This window comes from Lagopus leucura, unplaced genomic scaffold, assembly GCF_019238085.1.
Source record: "Lagopus leucura isolate 7727_CA_CO unplaced genomic scaffold, USGS_WTPT01 Super-Scaffold_100004, whole genome shotgun sequence".
In the NCBI taxonomy this organism is placed as follows: domain Eukaryota; kingdom Metazoa; phylum Chordata; class Aves; order Galliformes; family Phasianidae; genus Lagopus; species Lagopus leucura.
The window spans coordinates 15,896,185-15,917,929 of record NW_024962264.1 but is presented as its reverse complement, the minus strand read 5'-3'; the positions used below and the strand labels follow the sequence as shown (position 1 = coordinate 15,917,929).

At 36.3% G+C, this 21,745-nt stretch overlaps 1 protein-coding gene across 1 annotated transcript in view; it reads right to left on the bottom strand.

The window, feature by feature from the left end:
• The window catches only part of CCSER1 (coiled-coil serine rich protein 1), a 306,541-nt gene that overhangs the window by 228,139 nt on the left and 56,657 nt on the right, over window positions 1-21,745 (bottom strand). The gene's annotated exons all lie outside the window — the stretch shown is intronic.

Here is a 21,745-nt window from a genome sequence, read left to right as displayed (position 1 = left end):
AACCAAGGAAACTTTCTGAGCACCTTCAAGAGGCTTTGTGATGAGGCTCTATAAGACTATGTAAATAATAGTCTACCAGAAAATTAATTAAGTCTAAAATAAGGAAACTGATAAATCCTCAAGGTATATTTTCAAATGATGCTGACAACAAGCAACATGCTGATAGCCATGCCAGCTGGTTTCCGATGCACCCCTGAGCGCTGAAAACTGGGTTGTATTACAGAATCACTGAACTGTAGGGGTTGGAAGAGACCTCTAGAAATCAAGTCCAATCCTTCTTGCCAAAGCAGGTTCACTATAGCAGGCTGCACAGGTAGGCATCCAGACAGGTCTTGAATATCTCCAAAGAAGGAGACCGCACAATTCGCCCTGGGCAGCCTGTTCCAGTGCTCTATTGCTCTCACTGTGAAGTTCTTTCGCATATTCGTACAGAACTTCCTATGCTCCAGTTTACAGCCATTTCCCTTAGTCCTGTCCCCACAAGCCACTGAAAAAGTGGGTGACCATGTCCCTTTGTCTCCCATACTTAAGATATTAATAAACATTAATAAGCATCTCAATGGCATATACCATTGTAATGCTGTTTTCATGTTTTCACTCACAAACATTTCGTAGGCTCTGGGGCAACATCCCTGGTACAGCTCCTCCTTACTAAGCCTTTTGGAACACAGTCCCCAGAGGTAGGCAGACCCCTGTGGAGGTGCAACCATGGGAGCAGCAAGCCATTAAATCTGGCTCTCCAGGCCTTGCCTCCCTTCTATGATCCGTCCCAGGCACCAGATGACCATGAAGGCCACGTGACGTCACATTTGGTCACTCACCAACTTGTGCTGGTGCCACCACTCAGTCGCTATGCATATACACCAGTGCTGCTGGTGACTCGATGGAGTTCAGGTCAGAGAGACAGCCAGAGATCAAGTCTCAGGGCACAATGCTCAGCCTGAGGTCTTCCCTATTCCTCATGTTCCACTTGTCCTCCCTCATCCCAGGCAGCCTTGGCCATTCTGGACACCCCTCCTAGGCCACAGCTATATGGGATATGGATCCCCAGGACACGGGCCAATCACCGTGGGAAGCCAGAGCTACCACCTCCCCTTACCCACTATACCAGCTTGGATTTTCATTTGACCACCTGCAAGTAGCACAGGGATTCACAGAAGTGCTCTACAGGAACAGCTTCTCGGTAAGAGGACCAGCCCAGCTCCAGAGGTGTCAGGTCCCAAAGGCCCCCTGCTCTTTACATCACATCTCCTGCCCTGTCATTTCTACAAGAGGAACCAGATACCCTCAGCTGCCCCAGGGACACGTTGACAGATGAGTTGCTCCTGCAAATCCTGCTAGTTGCTTGGCCAACTGGAGGCAAATCCATGTACCTAAGACAAATGAGGTTCCACATGGAAGAGTCCTCAATCACTATTTCTACAGCAGGATGCTAAAATTATGCAATTCAACTTTCAACCCAAGGCAGCAACATAAAGAAAATGGAAGATAAGTTGACCAGGCATAGAAGCAGCAGTTTGAGGTTATATTCATTCAAATTGTCAGCACAGTGAGAGACACAATATGACAAAGTATACATCTCTTGATGTCAACCGAGACACTTAAATGCTGAAAACTGAAGCACCTGCAGTTAATGCTAACCAAGGACTGTAGTTAAGACAGGTCTCTCATGCTAGGAACTCAGCTTCTGTTAGGATGCATAATCACTGTTAGCAATTAGCATGAAACAGCTTACTGGGGATGGCTTGATTGGTCACTGCCACCAGTCCTCCTATGCAAAAAAATGTTTCTACTTGCCATAGATTATCTCTGGCACCCGCAACACAAGAAGCATATGAATCCATTGGAAAGACTCCAGACAATGACTGCAAGGATGATTAGAGGGCTGGAGAATCTCTCTTAAGAATAAAGGCTGAGAGAGCTGGAGTTGTTGAGCATAAAGAAAAGACGACTCTAGGAAAATCTTACAGCAGCCTTCAAGTAACAAAAGGAGGCCTACAGGACAGATGGGAACTTTTTCTCAGGCAGAGTAGTGATAGGAAAAGCAATGATGACTAAACTGAAAGACATTCGGAAAAAATTCTTTGTTATAAAGGTGGTGAGGCAGTGGGACAGGCTGCTCGTAGAAGCTGTGGATGCCCCATTCCTAGATGTGTTCAAGGCCAGGTTGGATGGTGCTTTGAGCTACCTCGTCTTGTACAAGGTGTCTCTGTCCGTGACAAGGGAAATGTAGCTAGCTAGGTGATGATTGAAGTCCCTACCAACCTAAACCTTTCAGTGATTCTATCGTCTCCCAAACTACATTTTAAGGTACACTGCCATTGATACACTTGCCAAGATGCTGAGTTGTAAACTGCAGAGGCTCAGAACTGATTCACTAATAACTTAGACACCGGAGCAGAGAGCACAGGCTCAACAGGATCATTTTCTGTAAGATCTAAATCACAAAGCACAACTACAATTCTAAATAGCTAGCAGTAGTAAAATATATTGAGAAAGGACAGTTTCCATGCCCTTCTAAGTCTTCAAATATGTGCAATTTCTGCAAGTCAAACATACGACCTAGGCAGAGCCTTTGTGAGCAGATGTTGGAAGAAAAAACGTCTCCAAGCAAAGGCTAGATTGTAATTGCACAGAACCAAAAAAAGACCAGAAATAACATCAAAAAAAAAACAAAAAAAAAAACAAAAAAAAAACGCTAAATACAATCTAGGGTCTATCTAGATTTTATCTTTATATTTTATCTTTTTATCTTTATCTAGAAAAAAAGAAATAAAAAGGAAATAGAACTCAAAAATGGGAATTACAGTTCACCTAAATGAGTGATACTAATTATTTACAATGGCGTGAAACTGCAGTGCATGAAGACATGTTCAACCTACAAAAATGTTTCACAATATAATTAGGTTACATCTACATATCAATAATTGACAACACTTTACTTCCAGCTAAATGGCTTTAAATGACTTCATATGAAATACATTGAACGTAGGTTACTATGGTGATTGGGGTAATTCAGGAATAACTAGTTTATATTTTAAACAAACACATTCAATTCTTGAACCTGAGGCTCAGGAAAGATTTATTAACAGCTCTGAACTTCAATTTTCCTGCTTAATGCCCAATATGTACTTAGGAAACTATGACCTCCTCAAAGTGAATGATGCATTAAGATAATCTATATGCAATGCTCAGTTTAATATAAAAACACACTTTTCTGCCCTCGACTTCTCTGCAGTGATAACATGTGAAACCTGTCACAGAAAATATCATGCCATTTGACTGCAAATGGATATGCTGCATTCAACAAACCAATCTTCAGGCATCGTAATTCAGATTGTCATCTCCCCATCACAACACAGTCCACATTACACCATGCCTATATTCTGATGAGAACTCACATGAAGAGCATTCCTGTGGCTTAGGAATTGGTTCTATCGCCTTTGACAAGAGTAATGGTTCTTTGTCTCAATATTGTGCAATAGGGTACTCTGCTTTTTCATAGTAAGGGCATAGAAAGATGATTTGGTCATGAACACAAGCCTGATATTATGAATTTATTCCAGAACTTCAGTGATTTATAGTGGCTGGATGAAAGATGTCAAAATATTATTTGCACAAGTAGAGGCAGTCCCCTATATGTCCTTTCAAAATCTCTGCAGTTCCTTTTGAACCCAGAAGCAAACATATTTCCACTTCAGTAAATTAACTGACGTTACCATTACAATAATTAACAATTTCTGTAGAGGAAGCATCTAAATTCACAGTACTAGTGTATGTCAGGAAACAGTACAGAGGGAATGATCTAAAATCAGAGGATCCAAAAATTCACAAAACAATCTAACCTACAATTGGGTATAGGACATACCGTTAAGTGTAGATGATGAAAATGGCTCAGTTTTGTCATCTCAGTGACTTGGTTTTGTTTGTTTTCAGAACTGGGTTTTAAACTAAGAATACAATTAGTGATGTAATTCCATTAATATTGCATGTGATGACATAAAATGCTTTGAAATTCTTTAAGATGAATGGCTTTTGTTAAAATACAGATGCATGGACAGAATAAATACTTGTGAACTAAATACATTTTACACACTGATTCAATATGCATTATGAGAACACGCCTATAGATTAACCAAAGCAGAATGACAGCACAGAGCACTGGAACCCTTGGACTAGAACCTTCTTCCAAGATCAGTTAAATCACACAGCCTGAGGATGCACCTCTCATGGATCCACACTGCTGAAGCTACAGATTATAATATCCTATTTCCTTTTACTCTCTGTCAATCAAGAGTTACGTTCCCTACAGAGCTTGACTCTTCACTGTCAGTTTTAAAACTATTTACTTCTTCTTTTGTTAGAAGTAAACATCAATTGCGGAACTACAGCTAAAAATAAATATCTAAATATTTTTCAAACAGTCGAGTAGGTATCAGAATCTTATTTGCAAAATACTTATTGTAAATAAACACCTATGGAAAAGTGCATTCCAACAGAATCCTTACATCAGAGATAAATATTAATGAGCAAATAAAATTAAGTACCACGCAAAGAATTAAATAATTTGTTGCACATATATAAGCACACTTCAAATTTCTTGAACGAGGGCTACATATTTTTTCCTGTCCAGAGTAAGGCTGTAATTCCACTGCAGTTTCTGGGAAGATCATAAAGCACATCAGAAGAGAAGCTATTAAGAATATAAAAGATTAACATGTAAGTGGAAAGTTAATGCTGTTTTAATTCCAGATATTTATCAACAACAAACAACTGAAAAATAATATTTGCTCTTAGTATTTATATGGCATCTACTTGCACCCTAGTAAAAGCAAACAAAAAACCCATTATGTACACAATATAATATAATATAATACATATCGTATTATAATTTTATTTAAATATGTATTTATTTATTGAGTTCTACCCCCCTCATCTACTGTTATCCTATTTCCTTGTCAACAAGCAGAAATCCAACAATCCTACAACATTTTTGCGTCAGTCTAAGTATTAATTTCTGGACTGAAGGTACTCCAGAGAATCCACATAGCTGCCTGATGCCCTTGAGTGCTAGATGCGCTGTTAGAATCTCTCTGAATTATGTGAAAGAAATATGAGATCACACATTATCAGACAGTTTCCTACTGGGTACAAATGTGGACAGGAACACAAATCAAAGTCACCTTCTGCAAAGTCTCTGACTCGAGTCACCTATTTAAAATTACATTGCATGACTAAATTAAACTTCCAAATGGCATCTTGCATCCACTTTTTTTAGTGTATGTGTAACAGAACACCTCCCTCAGCAAACAAGCTAGTCTACCTTACAAATATGAACCAGTGAATTTCAGGTTAACCTTGAACCTGCCCAGTTTCATTAGAGCCAAATTAACTCTTAATATCATAAATCACCAGGCTCTAAACCACAGAGGACAGTGTGAGACCATAGTACAAGCAAGCAGTTTTCAGTTTTGTAAAAGGAAAATTAGGTCTTAACCAATTTATTTCCTAAGTTTATTTTGTAAAGTAAAATGCAATTCTGCTTTTATTTGAGAAAGTTAAACCAAATTCCTAACACTAACATTTCTTTAAAGTAGATTGGCTTATACAATTATGTCCATAACACAAAACATTTTTTGCTGTTCTTAAAGGTTTGCATAAGAAAGTTTTCACTAGCTTACCCATCTGAGATTTCTTTTTACCAAAAAATTTATCATAAATAATACTTCAATAATCTCTTCTAAACCACATCCCAAATACATGGAAACTGACAAGGGACAAGAAGAGATCCATAGATCACAATTAAAAAATAAATCCCATTTTCTTCATCAACAAGAAAATTAACTCCTTGTAATTTGAGTAAAATTTAAGGGTACTTCTTAAATAGAAATACTAAAGAACTTCAACATTATGCAAGGTGTGTTTTGTCACCCACAGAATACGTGAACTGCTTTTGTTCCCATTTTCAAATAATAAAGTGTGCAAGCAATAATCAGCAGTGACTCAGCAGCGCTGCTTTGCTGCCACCTGAAGAATTAAGACTCCCAGTGTTTTCAGCTTGCAAAAAGTCTTGATTCTGTAATGCTGTCTCACACAAACACATTTACATCTTCTCAGGATAATACATTACAATTTTCTGAATTAATTAGAGCTACGAAAAAAAAAAAAAAGGCTCTCAAGAAAAAATTACAGCAAACAAGCCAAAGCTGTACGATAAATACAGTGTAATTCTCCCTGAGCCTTTCTAGGGAAAAACCAATTTGACCTTTTATGCTACTATGCCAAATTCTAAGGTGGAAGACTGCAAAAATCAGACAATGATTCCTACGTTTTATCCTCAAGTACCATACTGGCAATTATTTATAAAATTCTTAGGTAGAATAAAAAGGTGTAAATGGTCATCAGGTTTATTCCTACAATCCAGCAGCCATACTGTAAGAATGAAGCTTATATGATAGCAAGTAAAAAAAAAAAAAAAAATTGAGTTTGTTACAGAGCAGAAGGCCAAACCTCACTGCATACTGTGTGGAATACAGAAAATTGCATCAGCAAAGAAACTATAGCTCACCACACTGCTGACAATCCGAAGAACAACGGTTTCGCCGATCTACTTCTCTTATAAACAGGCTTCATCTAACCTACTTGATTTCTGCATCCACACACATCACATTTACCACAAGTAGGAATGCACTGCAGCATACTTAGCAGATAAAGAAAATAATGACAGTATTCTGATTTTTGCCAAATCATAACATGTAACACTGGAACAGTGAGTGCTCCATAAGTTCATAAAGCTACTTCAATTGGCACGTGACATCTCCACAAATTCACGAGTACCAATTCCCTAACCAAAGGGTGAGGAACAGAAGTTAAAGCAGAAGGGGTAAGGTCCCACAAGAAGTCAGTCTTCTCCCTGTTGAAACAGACATGCTTTTCCAGACACTGTGATTTGACTCACAAGCTCTTTCAAAACAGACTAGTTCAAGTCTTTCCCTGGGTTCTGACACATTTTTCCTAGTGGAGATGTTCTAGAGTTTCATAAAGATCACATCTTACAAAAATCCTGCTCTCAAAAATCTTCTGAAAAGAGAATAAAGCAGCAACACAGTTCTAGTCACCTATGTGGAGAACACACTGAAAAAATACTCAGATTAAAAAAATAGAATGAAGCCATGGCACCATGTTCTTTGGATTAGAAGAGAGAAATCAAATACCCTCCCTTAAAAATCCCCCATGCAGATTAATTCATATTTGTAGGAACCTGCATATGTAATCAAGGCTGCAAACAAGGACAGAGTTTCAACTCATACGAGACACAGGCAGCAGCACCTCCTAGGATGATTTGAAGCAATTTTAGTCGAACTGACTATGAAAATAATGGATTAAAAAAGCCTTACAATTTTTTTCCGTTAGATAGAAAATATTTAGATGCTATATTCATGAAAGAAAAACAAAATTAATGTATTTAAGAGAGATAGGAAGAGATCTAGTCTGCCTGCAAGAATTTCTGCTTTACTGAAGAACCAGTATTGCATCATTTCTTAAAATGCAGCCTACCAGTTTAAAAGACATGCTGAGATTATAATTAAACCCCATCTAAATGAACCTTGAATAAGTTGTCGGTTTTTTGTGACTACTTTTTCTTTCTACATAAAAGTTTTCAATGTCTCTTTAGACTACTAAAAGTAGGAAACTAGCAGTGGTAAAAAAATAATAATAACAATTTGCTTAAAGAAAACATTTATTAGGCATATAGTTCACATTACCGGCATCTCCACCACTTCAATGATTAAGAATGAGTCAAGGACTGATACTCTCACTGTTCTGGGAAAATAGCAGAGTTTGCAGGAGTAAGTCTCAAAAAAAAAAAAAAAAAATAATAATAATAAAAAAAAAAAATAGAGTGTCTTGTACATCTTTTTTTTCTTGAAATGGTATTAACATTTTAAATTAATCAACCATACTGTGCTTTGTTGCCAACTTTAGTTTCCTTGAAATATAACTTCAAAAAAAAGTTGCTTTGTCTTCTCATCTTTTTCTTACATCTCCTGCCCGGTAACTACATGAAATTAAGCAGCTGGACTGCATTCCTGTATCTACTTGAAGGAAAATAATCACTAATATAAATAATCATTAATCACTTAATATCACATTTTGTTCTTCTTAACTGAGCTGCTACTAGTACAAAACCTAAAAAAAAATTATTCCATTAATTAGCCGCCTGTAATCATACTTTCCTCAGGCAGAAGACACATTTTAGGCCTGTACAATACCTGTTAGCAATACTATACTCAAACATAGTACATTATACTTAAGGCAAATTATGGCAACTGAATAGATGTAAGATTCAGTGTTACAGGAGCTACTATGTGATTTGAATCCAAGCTCCCAGGCCCAAGGAGGCCTATGAATAAGCTAACATCTAAACTGTGTGTTCCCACTGACTTCAGATGGATAGTTATGTGCCTTAGGCTAAATAAATGCTTAATGCCCCACTGAGAAGCTTTCACAGCAAATTCTTGAAGCACAGAACAATGACTGCTTCCCGAAGGAGAAATGTGTTTTTCTATGTGCTCTGTGATATATGGCTAACATTTTTCCCCACAAACTAGTGAAAGTGCATACATACTAAACAAGAAATGACATAAAAGAGATCTGAATCTTTAACAAACTTTAAAATTAGAATAAAAATGTAAAGGAACAAGCAATAGATGTAAAACTCGCTGAATCATCCTGGATACCCACAGGAATACAATCAGCATAGCAAGTGCATTGACCTAAATACTGATGAGATATCAAAATTTCAAATATGTTTTAGCAGCAGTAAATACAGGAGAAGTTCATCCCCACGCATAAAGAAAGCTGATCTCTATGGAGTTCTGTGAACTCCAGCATGCCTAGCTTAGAGTTTATAAATATAATTAGCTTTATAAATAATCGTGATGAATCTATTCCATAACATACACAACAGATGTCTATTGAGAGAGAGGATTTGCCATTATTGTATCTGTAAAAATTTTGCAAATTGAACTAACATCTTATCTACTTAGATTTTTAAGCTAGCACAAGAACAAGAGCTACCATCTTTGACCCACAGCTTTAAAACTATTTAATTAATATACCATTACTTGAAATCAAGAACTAACTGCATGTTGAAGATGCAGGTTGTCTGCATCATACCTGAATATTTCACTTGAAAAGCAGAAAGATGTCCATCAAAACATATTTGTTTTTAATGGGAAGCAAACAGAACTAGACCAGGAGGAAAACTAAAGATGAGCAAATAGGAGTTTTGCATGACAAATCTCTGATGAACTGAATCTACAAAAGAAGAAATTCATAGACTTAGCATAGCAATAGCATAGCAATTTACTAATATGCAAGGTAAGATAGGTTCTTTCATATTCCAGAATACACAAGCAAGCTGGCTAATAAATAAGAGATAAAATACTAAATATACTAAATATGAGTTAGAAAAGAAGCAACTTCTATTTAAGAAGAGCATTATATGACTGAAAACATCTTTTATTTACAGTTTCAAGATACTGGAAATACAAATTCTCATACTGGAAGAATGATCAGATTTTTTTTCGTCAGCTCCACTGGCCTCACAGCATTCCCTCTACCATCTTTCTAGCCACTGCCACTGAGCTGATTCAAGAGCTCATTATCCCAATATGACAGAAGAAGCAAACATCAGTTTTCCTGTAGGCTATGAAAGAGTGAAAAATATCATGAGAACAGACATCTCATGGAACACAGTTCTCCATTAACTGTTATCCATACCCCACCTTGCTTTGCAGAAGGAGAGCAGTATGAAAAGAACGCAAGCATGCTTATATTACAGCTAGCTCCTACTTATGATGTCTGCAACCTGTAAAATGTTCTCTTGGATTTCATACAACCTGTTGACTTCTTTTAAGACTAGACTGAAGGAATAGTACTTCTGTTGATATCACAAGGCAGAAAGAGTTTGAAAAAATTTTTGAAGTCAAATTCTAACTCAAATATAAAGCAATATAAAGCAACTTAATTCCAAACCATGCTATTTTTTTCTGAGAAACTCTTAGATTTTCCGACACCATTTTTTTCCCCCAAACACTATTTCTCTATTTTCATCCATCTATTAAGCCTTAGTATTTACCACCTGCGATTATTACATTTCTAAAAATCACTGTGTGAGATTGTACAAAAGAGCTCAGTACAGTCCTGTCCATTGTGCTTCGCAGATCTCCTTCCACAAACAAAACTGTCTCTTCTAATGCACAGTAACAGACATGGTTTCTTCACATGATTTTCTCTAAACAGCTCAGAATAAATCAGGATGGGAACACATGCATGCTGTATTTGCAAGCTGAGGGGTTTAGACTGAAAATTCTCAGAATCAGGAGCTATTTGCATTTAATTTAGTACACACTGACTGGTTAAATAACATATCTATGTCTTCCTAGCCCGAAAAAGAAAAGCTACAACAAATACATGGTGACAGTTCGAAGTTTAAAGAATATAGTTTCCTGAATTCCCAAGCCTGCAAAAAAACTCCAAATAAAATCAAACAAAGATTGAGTATAGAAAAAGAAAATAAAAATCAAGCTTTAGAAATACAGTTATGCCATGTTTTATTCATGAACAAAATGTAAGGGTTGTCAAAACTACTTTCTGCGAAATTAGCAGTTTGGGGAAATAAGCACAGAAATAATATTACAACACAGCTGTATTTTCATTTTATCTACTGACTGATTTTCAGCATCCAAGCAAGTGTATTTTTATGGTAAATGGCTTTTTTTTTTTTTCCTCAATAAAGACATAGGTGAGAAAAAAATTGCTCAAGTCAGGAAGATCTTCAACAGGTTAATTATACTGCCCAGGGTTTTGACAATCAGGAAAATCACAATCTTTATAAAAAAGAGAATTTCACCACCACCATTTATCAAGATTTCTCAGGCCTTGGTGCCTCTGTGGATGTCGTGACATTTGCAAAGATAACAACTTCAATCTTCATTTCTAAAAAAAAAAAATAGATGAACTATGTTTGCAGGGCTGCAAATATTCAGACAGAAAAGAAAGAATGAGCACATTAACCTTCTGAACAGGAAAGGATTACATTCATTTCCTGTCTGTTTTCTGTTCTGTTTCTCACCCTTACAGATTCAGCAGTTATACGAAAGAAAAGTCACAATTCCTAAGAGGTTTTGGTTATTTTTCAGGTGTTTTTCAGTTTGTTTTTTGAGGACTTCATAGAAGAAAAATTGAACATGTAAAACACTGACGCATCCCAATCAAATGCCTTTGTTATGTCCTGTCTGCCACATACATCCACATTTCTTCCAGTCTAGGCACTGTGCCAAAGCTTCACCCAGAGCATTTTCATGGCCCATCATTTAGTAACTGGAGACTTTTGGTCTTTGACATCACCTCCGTTATCCTTTGGCCACCAGTTTGCAACTCTGTGTATGCCTGTTCATGGCTTCTGTCGTTAATTAAAATCTCCTTTTTCACTGAGGCAGGCAATCTCAAATCCCACACACCCTTGTGCTAAGCACTACAATAATTTTCAGCCTAGTTTGGGGGTCTATCTGAACAGCAGTTTAAGTGATCTTAAAACAATACTTGTCACCAAAATTAATTACCATCCTCTTTTCCTCACTATGCAATACATTGCATGCAGGAGTATGCTCATTTTTGGACAGACATAAAAGCATTTCAGTTTTGCCGTTGTTAACAGTGAAAAAACACACTTCTCACATTGCAAGAATCAAGATTTCAATTACACATCTACCAGACTATGTTCTTTGAAGGAGGCAAATCTTCACTGGCAAACATCTTTTCACAGTCCAGCACTTAGTTCAACAATTCTTTAAATACTTAACTGGTATATTCATTGTTCAGTGGAAAAAAAAACTAAGTGATGCAAACACCCAGAGATTCATTGTATCATGTTTGCCACTCATAGATCCAACATAATGCATGGTAACTGTCCTGCAATAGAGAACTTGTTGCTCCTTCTCAAAACTGTGTTCTGAGTGAACTGTCTCAACTGCAACCACTCTTTCCTTCAAATCTTAACTGGAAATCAAAAATCTATCTTAAAAATATTACATTATAGAAACAGAAAAACCAACAATTCACCAGGAATAACAATAATATTATCCCTAGTAGACTTCACGAACGCATTGTCTTTCATGGAAGCAATTGGAATGATGGCAAGGAGTTGCTTTGACAAACTCTTTTTAAGGTTGTAGATTGCAGTAAGATTCTCAAGGAAAAATTTTGAAATTGAGTGTGAATAAGTGAAGCAAAGAGCTGGGATTTATTCACTTAGAATTTTTTTTTTTTTTTTTTTTTTTTTTTTTTTTTAAATTAAGTTTAAGGTACAGAACACAAAAATCAAAAAATGCCTCCAAGGTTATCTTCCCAAACTCACCTCAAATTTTTCTCTTGTCTAAAAGAGACACATGATTTGCTCCTTAGAACAATATTATACAAAATTAGCTGAGCTATACAGTTAGAAAGCACAAGCTTCTTCAGAAAGTCTTGAAGATCAAAACATTCTCACAAAGTCTCTGTACCACGGACCAAACTCCAAAGCCTTTTATACCTACTGAGCCTCCTAAAGCTGAAACTAGGCTGCAACAAATCTTAAAGGTTAGCTACCTGCATGGCACTCACTTGTGAATTCTTCCCTTCTCAAAAGAAGTTGTGGGTAAAAACAGAAATAAAAATTGATAAAAATCCAAACACTATCAAACGTCTGCTTTCACAAGGGCAAAGACAACGTGACATGCTGTCTCATGATGAAGAGACACAGGTAAAAGACAGACAGAATCAACTAACATTTTCAAAAATTACTGCAGATATGACTCAATCTTTCAGTAATGGCGGATGGTAAGTACAACTTCTGAAAGATTTATAAAGAAATGCTTTCATTTGTTTTTTAACCTAGACTCCAGTTGATAAGTGTGCTTTTTCAGTATCTTTTGCTCCTGTTATAAAAAGCTTGTGTTCTGCTATGGCATTTCTTTAGCAGAAGGAAAGACAAAAATAACACAATTAACAGGGGGGTTGGAGATTCATGATCCTTGAGGTCCCTTCGAACCCTGGCCATTCTGTGATACTGTGAACTAGCAAACATGCTAACACTGTGCTAATGTCTGCTTCACTTCCTGGAACGAAGCATGAAAAAGCACAAAATTTAACTGGTCTCTAAAGATAGCATGAAATAGTTATTAATGTAACTTCATCCCAACAGTATCTGAGTAGCTCTCATCTCAAATCACTGCTCAGGGGCATCATTTAGCAGAGGGTTATTAGAGTTAAGGTAGTATGGTTAGGTCATGGTTGGACTCAATGATCTTTAAGGTCTTTTCCAACCTGAGTGATTCTATGATTTTACTGTGCATACTGGGAGTACTACTTGAGATACACTACATGTAAATTAAGTGACCAGCCCAAGGTAACTGTTGCATTGCAAGTGGAAAACGTTTATCAAAAACCTTAAGCTGGCTCAAGAATGCCAGACCCAAGTTTGAAGTATTACAGTACCCTTCCTTTTCATACCTATAAGCGAAGCATTAAGGATCCAAGAAACAAATAGTTAAAACATGAAAATCACCCCTCGCAATTTCTAGGAACACTCTCAGCCTGATCTTTAAGTAGGAAAGCTGCTGAATAGGTACAGAGTTCACAGCTTTTTCACAGTTGAATTATGGCCATTCTGCAGAATAATTTTGAGTTCATAATTGTTATGCTCAGCCTCTAAATTTTGGTTATATTCACATTCCCCCCCCGCCCCCCCCAAAAAAATATGCAAGGAAACAGCATGCACCTCTCTTAAGTTCTCATCACATTTTCATTTTGGCAAAAGAGCCATTCTAGATCTTTGCAAACTTGCAAAGCAGGACAGAGAAACAGCACTTAGCATACTGCGTACACAGTGCCAAGTAAAAATGTAGAATTGCTATAAATAACACAAGATGCTTTGATTTGTCGTAACGCTTAATATTGCATTTATTTTCTGCCTGCAGATACTGTTTAAGAAGATGTTTCATCTCAATATAAGTATAAAATCAAAGAAATGAAAGAAGGTAGTATGCCTAATTTAATTACTATCCTGGTTCTTTCAATCAATGATGGCTGAGCATACCAATATAAACAAGGATTTGTAACTAAATGTCACACTATAATTACAAAAGAGCAGGAAATTGAGATACAGATTCTAATTCTAATTGCTTCATGATAACCATGCAAATGCATCTCACTCAAAGTACTCCTTCACAACTCCGGAGGTCAGGACTGTGATCTTTAGCCTTTATTGTCTATTTGTGGTGCAAAAGTTCATGGCATTTATATTATTGGTTTGATTTCTATGATGCTGGTCTTCTAACTGCTTCATTTAAGTGAACAGGATTTACAAGTACATATCATTAATAAAATTTCCATCAGTTAGAAAGCAACTTAACTTACACTCACCATTTGAAAATATCCTTCATTTGCCCCTCTTCACACACACAAAAAAAAAAAAGAAAAAAGAACTAAAAGTACTATTTACTCAGGATGCTGAATATTTCCCAGGACCCACTAACAGTGGTCAGCACAGGCCAATTATCCATAATACCTCAGGCACAACTTAAATACATTCTGAGGGAGGGACAGCTAGATACCTACGCTTATATGCCTCGTGTTATTTGTGAACAAGGTGCAAAAGTGGATTTGCAAATCCACATTTCAGATAAAACTTTTTTAACTGATAGTTGCTTAATGCTGTAGTTTTTTTTTTTAATTAAAATTGAATGATATTACTCCATTCATTTACATAAGTAACAGAACCTAAACAAGAATCTCAACTCAGCATTACTTTTCAAAACAAAGATCAGGGCATTCTGTTATTATGGTAAACACAGACCTTATCTCAGTCTACAATTTCTGTCTAGTTTCCCTCCAATTTAATATTAATTTATTCTCTAGTGCTTTTTTCTACCTCTCCTTACTATCAGTAACTTCGGCTTTAAGACTCCTAATAACACTATTAGCCACAGGCACGCAGTGGTTATTTTTGACTCGCAAAAGTATGCCCTTGTCATAATACTACCTACTCTCCTGACCGTAAAATTCACAAAAATGTGAGCAGAGCCATCTACATATGCACTGTTCTTCCAGACGCTGAAGCCACTAAGCTAAACAGTCTGAGAAACACATTCTATCAGAGACGCAGAAGTCTTTGTTACTTCTTATCTGACACATAGTGTTATAGTAGGAGGTTTGTTCCTCCTGCCCTCTTCCCCCACCACCTCCTCCCTCTTCACTCAACTCCCTTCTTCAGCTTGGCCTTGACACAAGACCTTTTGCACGGGAAGGTGATGAACAACAGTACTGATAATAAATAGTCTTGTTAAGACAGATTAATGACCAAAAATCTAATTAAAAAAAAAAATAAAAATACTTGGCTCATTTTACACACTGAGAGGTATCTTGTTGCCTGTGATATACCCATAAAAAAACACATACATTCAAATTACCACAACATGTATACTACATATCATATTACCACAACATACGACAAATAGAGTTAAGACCTTTTTTCCTCATTTTTATTTTAAACACCACAAAATCTTCTTTCCTTGAATAGTCAAAGAATGAATTACATAAACACTCCATCAGATTCTTGGAGCTAGTAACTTCTCTTCGGCAGCAGTATATTTGCTTCCCTAGAAATCTTAGGAAAAACATCCAACAATGGTAGTCGCCCCTTTTGAGGTGCTGCGGTGGCACCAGGAACCAGCTAACATGGCAGCAGATGTGACAGAGCCAGAGCTGGCTGCCCATGCTCTTTTCCATAGAGAACAACAATCAATTCAGGCAACAGCTTACAGTCAGCCATCACCTGGTTGAGGGTTAGCCCCAAAGTCATGCTGCAGCTGCCATACTCAGGGCAGAATTCACAGCTTTTCCTGTCAGTTTCAGTGAACCTGAACTGGTCCACTGCAGCTGAGCTAGCAGTCAGGGTTTTACAGCCCAAACAGTAGGATTTTTAAACACAGCATGTTTTCTATTCTCTTACTACATTTAGAATATATTTCACGTTTCAAAAACAAGCACTTTTTGATTTGTTTTTTAGAGTTTACAGTTTTTAACTACGTCTGCTAATGACCCACTACCAGCATGGAGTTTTTCTGTACTTTTTAATAGCATCTTTATTTCTCCCACTGTTTGTTAATAAAACAAAACAAAAAAAAAAAAAAAAAAAAAAAAAGCACAGAGATTGCAGTTTGGCTTAAGCAACCCTACTCTCCATAAAAATTAATAAAAATAATTAGTACATTTAATAGACACAGAAGGAGCTCCAACCAACCACAGAATTTCCACACAGCTTGTTCATCACATTCAGAATAACTCAGCAACTACCTAATTAATATCACTGGGTCATTACACCAGCACTAAGATTTGGCTGGGTACTGACAGAAATTGGCCTGCAGGCTACCTAGAATGAAAGGGAATACCATAAAAATTCATTTTCCACAAAACAAGCACACTGCATGTTTGTTAAGGAAGTTGCAAATAAATAATATAATTATGTTATTAATAGATGACAATCTGATATGCTGTAATTTGACATCTAACCTTAATGTTTCACTCATAAATTCATCTAAAAAAAAAAATCAAAATGTTGTTTTTACCTTATTTTTAGAAGTCTGCAAAACTGATACAGTAATCTGCCACATTCATAACAAATACATATAAACGATTATTTTTTCTTATGAGAAGAGCTATCTAACAGGAGCATATGGCAAAGGTAGAATCATTTGGTCCTAATTATCTCACTGATACGTCCCTTGTCCCATATATAACTTCCAATTCTAAAGCACCATGTCACATCATTACACTTTATACATGAAGAATGTCTACTTAATTTTGTTCAAGTCTTATCGGGTCTATAGGAACATGTGCTGTATGAGAGAAATTTCTACATTAGATTTACAAACTCATTTGTTACAGTTATATTAACAGAAAACTACACCAAGAATCCTCCTTTCTGCATATCCACTAGTACAAGTTGTTTTGTTTTTGAAGAGCTGAAAAATATTCAAATCAACGCTGAAGCATACTTTCATATTCCCTTGTTAATTTAATTCTTCCAGTAAGACAAAAAATATCATTTCAGAAATATGTTAGAGATGACGTAGCTATGCTTTTAATGTACACTGATGATCACTGCTTTATGGATAAGGCCAAAGTACTAAATTTAAAATGGCTAAAGCTCTGACTGAAGACAAATCTCTTCCCAAAACTACACTGAACTGCATTTTTCAAAACTATTCAGCAAGCACTCAGGTAGCAATGTGATGGATGCAGCAGGCCAGCCTGGATGCACAGCTAATCAATACTGCACTCTGCAACAGACACTGTGTGCTTCAAAGCCCAAAGCAGAGGTGAGCATGCATGTACATCCAGTACCACCAGCTCTTACTAACATCAGCTGGGCTGCTCACTGTACATCCCAGGTATGCACAGATGTCTTTGTGGGAGGAAAAAAAAAAATGAAGCAGGACCACTTTGATGACATGTATGGCAGATGGTGAAAATAATCACACGTGACCCTAATTGGCTATGCATTTTTACGTTATTGTAAAAGGTAGCTATTTATTGCTATATACTAGTAGCTATTAAAACAACAGAGCAAGACAACAAAATATTTGTTTTTTCAATAAGCTATGCACAACATAAGCACACCTCATCCACTTATATGTGTACCTACCACATTAATGGATTCTCCACTGCTTATACCACTGAAGATAAAGGTCTTCATTATATATGTGATTAATCAATACCTTGGAATCAAATAAATCATGTTTCAACAGGGAAAACAAAAATGAGTAAGGTTAAATTACTGCTGTCATTTTCTATAAGCAGGTCACAGTTTCCCGCTATAGAAACCACTAACTTAATTATTTTACAACAGGAAATCCACATTGCAGCATATTTTAAAAGCCTAGTTTACTCAGTGTAATAAAAAAGCCCCCTCAAGGCTCATCACGTATGTCATGCTATGTTTACTTTTAAGCATTCCAACTCAAGAACAGTATGAGAAAACCTCAGTGAATCAAGCTGATTAATATTCTGCATTTGTAAGGAGTGGTGCTCTCAATTCACCAAGTATACATAAATGTTATTTTATTAAATTTCAAAGCAATTGTTAGGTGGGATAATAAAATGGAGCCATTTTATAATTGTCTCCATTTTATAATCTCTTTCGCAGCAATGTAAGCTTAAAAACAGAAGTGAAAGCAGTAAATTAATACACACTAAAGGAGAGAAGGTCACAAATGAGGGATTGCAGAGCTGCAAGGCCATGGTAAGTCCTGCAAAACACAGAACTTCACATTCAAGGTAGAAGCATTTGTACCAGGTTTGCAAATCCTCAGACAGAATGGCTGGGGCTGCAAGAGACCTTAAAGGTCATCCAGTTCCAAACTCCTGCTGTGGGCAGAGTTGCCGGCCACTAAATCAGGTTGTCTAGGGCCCCATCCAACCTGACCTTGAACATCTCCAAGGATGTTAGATTAAAAAGTTAAGGAATCTTTTATTTATTTATTTCAATTTCTAGTACTAATCACAGTTCATAGTGCCTTCCTGCAGGAATTGTATTTCATGAAGATAGTCTGGAAGGGCAACCAGAGGACAAACAAGAACACAAAAATTTATCTGGGGAAAAGAATATTTTCTATTATTTCTAAAAGGAAAAAAAAATGGGGGGAAGCACAAAAAAATCTCTCTTTTTCTACTTTTTAATTCATACATAGCTTTGCTTTACAGAGCAATGTTCCCTATCCTGCCAATTAGTATCTCCTCTTTTAAAATGCATTCCTTAGTACAAATTTCTCCCAGAAATTCTTCTAACAGCATTTCATTTTCTACTCAAAAACAGTCACCAAAATTAAGATCAATAAATCATAGCTGTTTCATTAAACTATCAACTCACTGTCAACTTCAGCAGAAAAATCAAAGACATATCTCACCCTAACAACTACTCTTCCTTTCAATAACAGCAGATAAAAAAAAACCAGAAGCAATTGTGAATCACTGTTTAACTAACACGTCTTTAAAAACTTGGACCTTCTAATGACAGTTAAGAGTCAATTTGCCATTAAACAAAACATCACATTTACCAAGTGTAGCATTACACTTGAGAATTGTTCAATGTTTCAATGTTACAGCTAGCTGCATACAGCCTCCTAACCAAGGAACATTTTTGATATTTTATTCAAGATGTGATGCTTCTACCCATACAGTTTGCCATCTTACAGATTATTTTAGGCTCTTGAAGAATAGAAACTTACCTGATTCATAAGCTATCTCTCAGTAAGAGAAGGAACTGAACTCTTTTTCCAATTACATCTCATCACATTTCAACATATTTGTTAAATTACCAAGCTGAACTTCTCTTGGAACATTTCCCATTAAAGTAATTCCCCGCAGATTTTCTCATAAGGAGCCAAAGTGTAGCAATGGGGCACAAGTAAATCGTAATAAAACTAAGACCTATGGCCCTAACCTAATAAATGCTATGATCAGAATCATTATGTAGAGCATAATAGGATTTTTTATTGCATTACATTCACAGTAGCATTGTTAAGTTAGGTTTCAGAAAGACAATGAAGTTAATATTACCATGCAAAAAACAGCATTTTTTTTTTAATGTTCATGACACATTTTTATACTAATCAAAGCTCCTATTTTGATAAGAGAAAAAAAGTATATGCAGTAACTTCCACCTGACCACAACTACAGCGCAACACTCATGGGAATGTCAAACATACACACCCTTTTACATAGGGGAGGAACTTAATGAACTTGTTATCAACATAAACATGTATTGCTAAAAAAAACGGTTTAAATACGTTAGGCTTATATAATGCAGGGCTGAAACCTATATATCTTGGGCATTATCTGCCAGCAGAGAAAAAGAGGTTCACAGGTTTGTATGTATGTCCGGGATTGTCTTCAATAATTTTTGCTGAAGCAACCCATAGACTAATAATCAAGCCCATTGCCTTAAGGAAGCTTTTACAAGTCCAACAAATCAACTAATATCAAATACCATGTAAATCATCGACTCCTGTTTTCAGATGTCGTATACACTCAAAGAATTAAAATAGCTCTGGATAACGAGCCAAGAGTAGAAAGACTACGTATCATATCACATCTCCACTAGAATTACTTCTTCATCAAGAATGTCAAGCATTATGATCTTAGCTTTTCCAGAAGCTGCTACAAATCTATTATAATAACGCAATGGACGTAACTATTCTGTCACCATTAATTCAGAGCTTTATAAATACGAGGGCTGCCCTGAATGCAATGCCACCTATGCTATTATATTGGCTACAGCATCTGAGGTCAGTTAGTAGTACAGCAAAGAATGTAAGAATGAATCTTTCAAACAACATTCCCTTACATTTTGTTGCCATGTAACAAACTGCAGAAGAGGGGCAGACTGATATAATGGTGTCTGACATGGAAGTGCAGAGGTAGCTAAGGTATGGAATTTAAGTAATCCATGTAGAAAAAATGGCAACCATTAATATTTATCAATGCTTGCTGAATGTTTATGGAAAAGAAACAGTGGATGCAAGCACAGTGGACGGTGTGCTTCAGCAGGGGTGACAGTGACAGTGAATAACATGCTATGCTCCAGATGGTCATGTAGATTTTTATGAGCATGGAGTGTGAGTTCTTGTTTATCACTGGTAAAAAAAAAAAAAAAAAATACATAGCTAACAGTAATGACTATGTTCAAAAATAGCATTTTGTAAATGAGAATTTGCTCTATCAAATATTTATGTTGTTCTTTCTATCTGCTGTAGACTCCATGGAAATAAATAGGAGGCATTACTTTTGAAGCAGTGAATGTATGCGAAGTAACAAAATACAAACAAGGCAAAGCATGTGATAGAGAATATTATTTATGGAAAATGGTTCCTCCAGTTAATTTGTCCACAGTGGGCCCAGGAAATAATCACGCTTAAGCATTATGATTTCTCATAAAAAGATTGTTGTTTTTTTTTGTTGTTTTTTTTTTTTTGTTTTGTTTTTTTTTTTTTTTCTGTTTTCAATCCATGTTTCTTCACCCATGTGTTCGCTTTCTATAACCCCATAGTAGCGTTACTCACTCCTGGTTAAAATGACCTTTGTTTGAGTTAGTTTTATCCTCAAACTTTTTAGCTCTCACTTATTTAGGAAACAAATTATTCAGGATCACAAATACTGCTTTTACAGCCCTCTATACTACTCTTCTTTTTACCAAATACAATGAGACAGTTGTCTTTCCCTTTAAATAGATATGCAAACAGGTTTGCAACAGCACAACACAATGGCTAAATACAAACATCATAGAATTATCACACAGAGAAAAATGGAAACGAGCATAATTCAATCAGTAATGATATGTCTATAATAATTTCCTGCATAAATTTGCAGCAAAGGAGGGAGCAGAACTGAAGACAATGCACACCTGCAGGAATAACTGTCAGAGACTTCTCTTCCACCTGAGTCTGCATAAAAGTACAGTATGGATATATACATTTGTGGATGGAGAAAAAAGGGTTTAGAAAATATCAAGTGAAAGCAAGAGTCACTGTGATAGAGTCATTGTCACGTCACTGTTGTAGGAAGCATCACAACAGAGTACAAACTCAGAGCTCTACACTGCGATCAAGCATAAATCTCACAAGTTTTATGCTCATTTAGT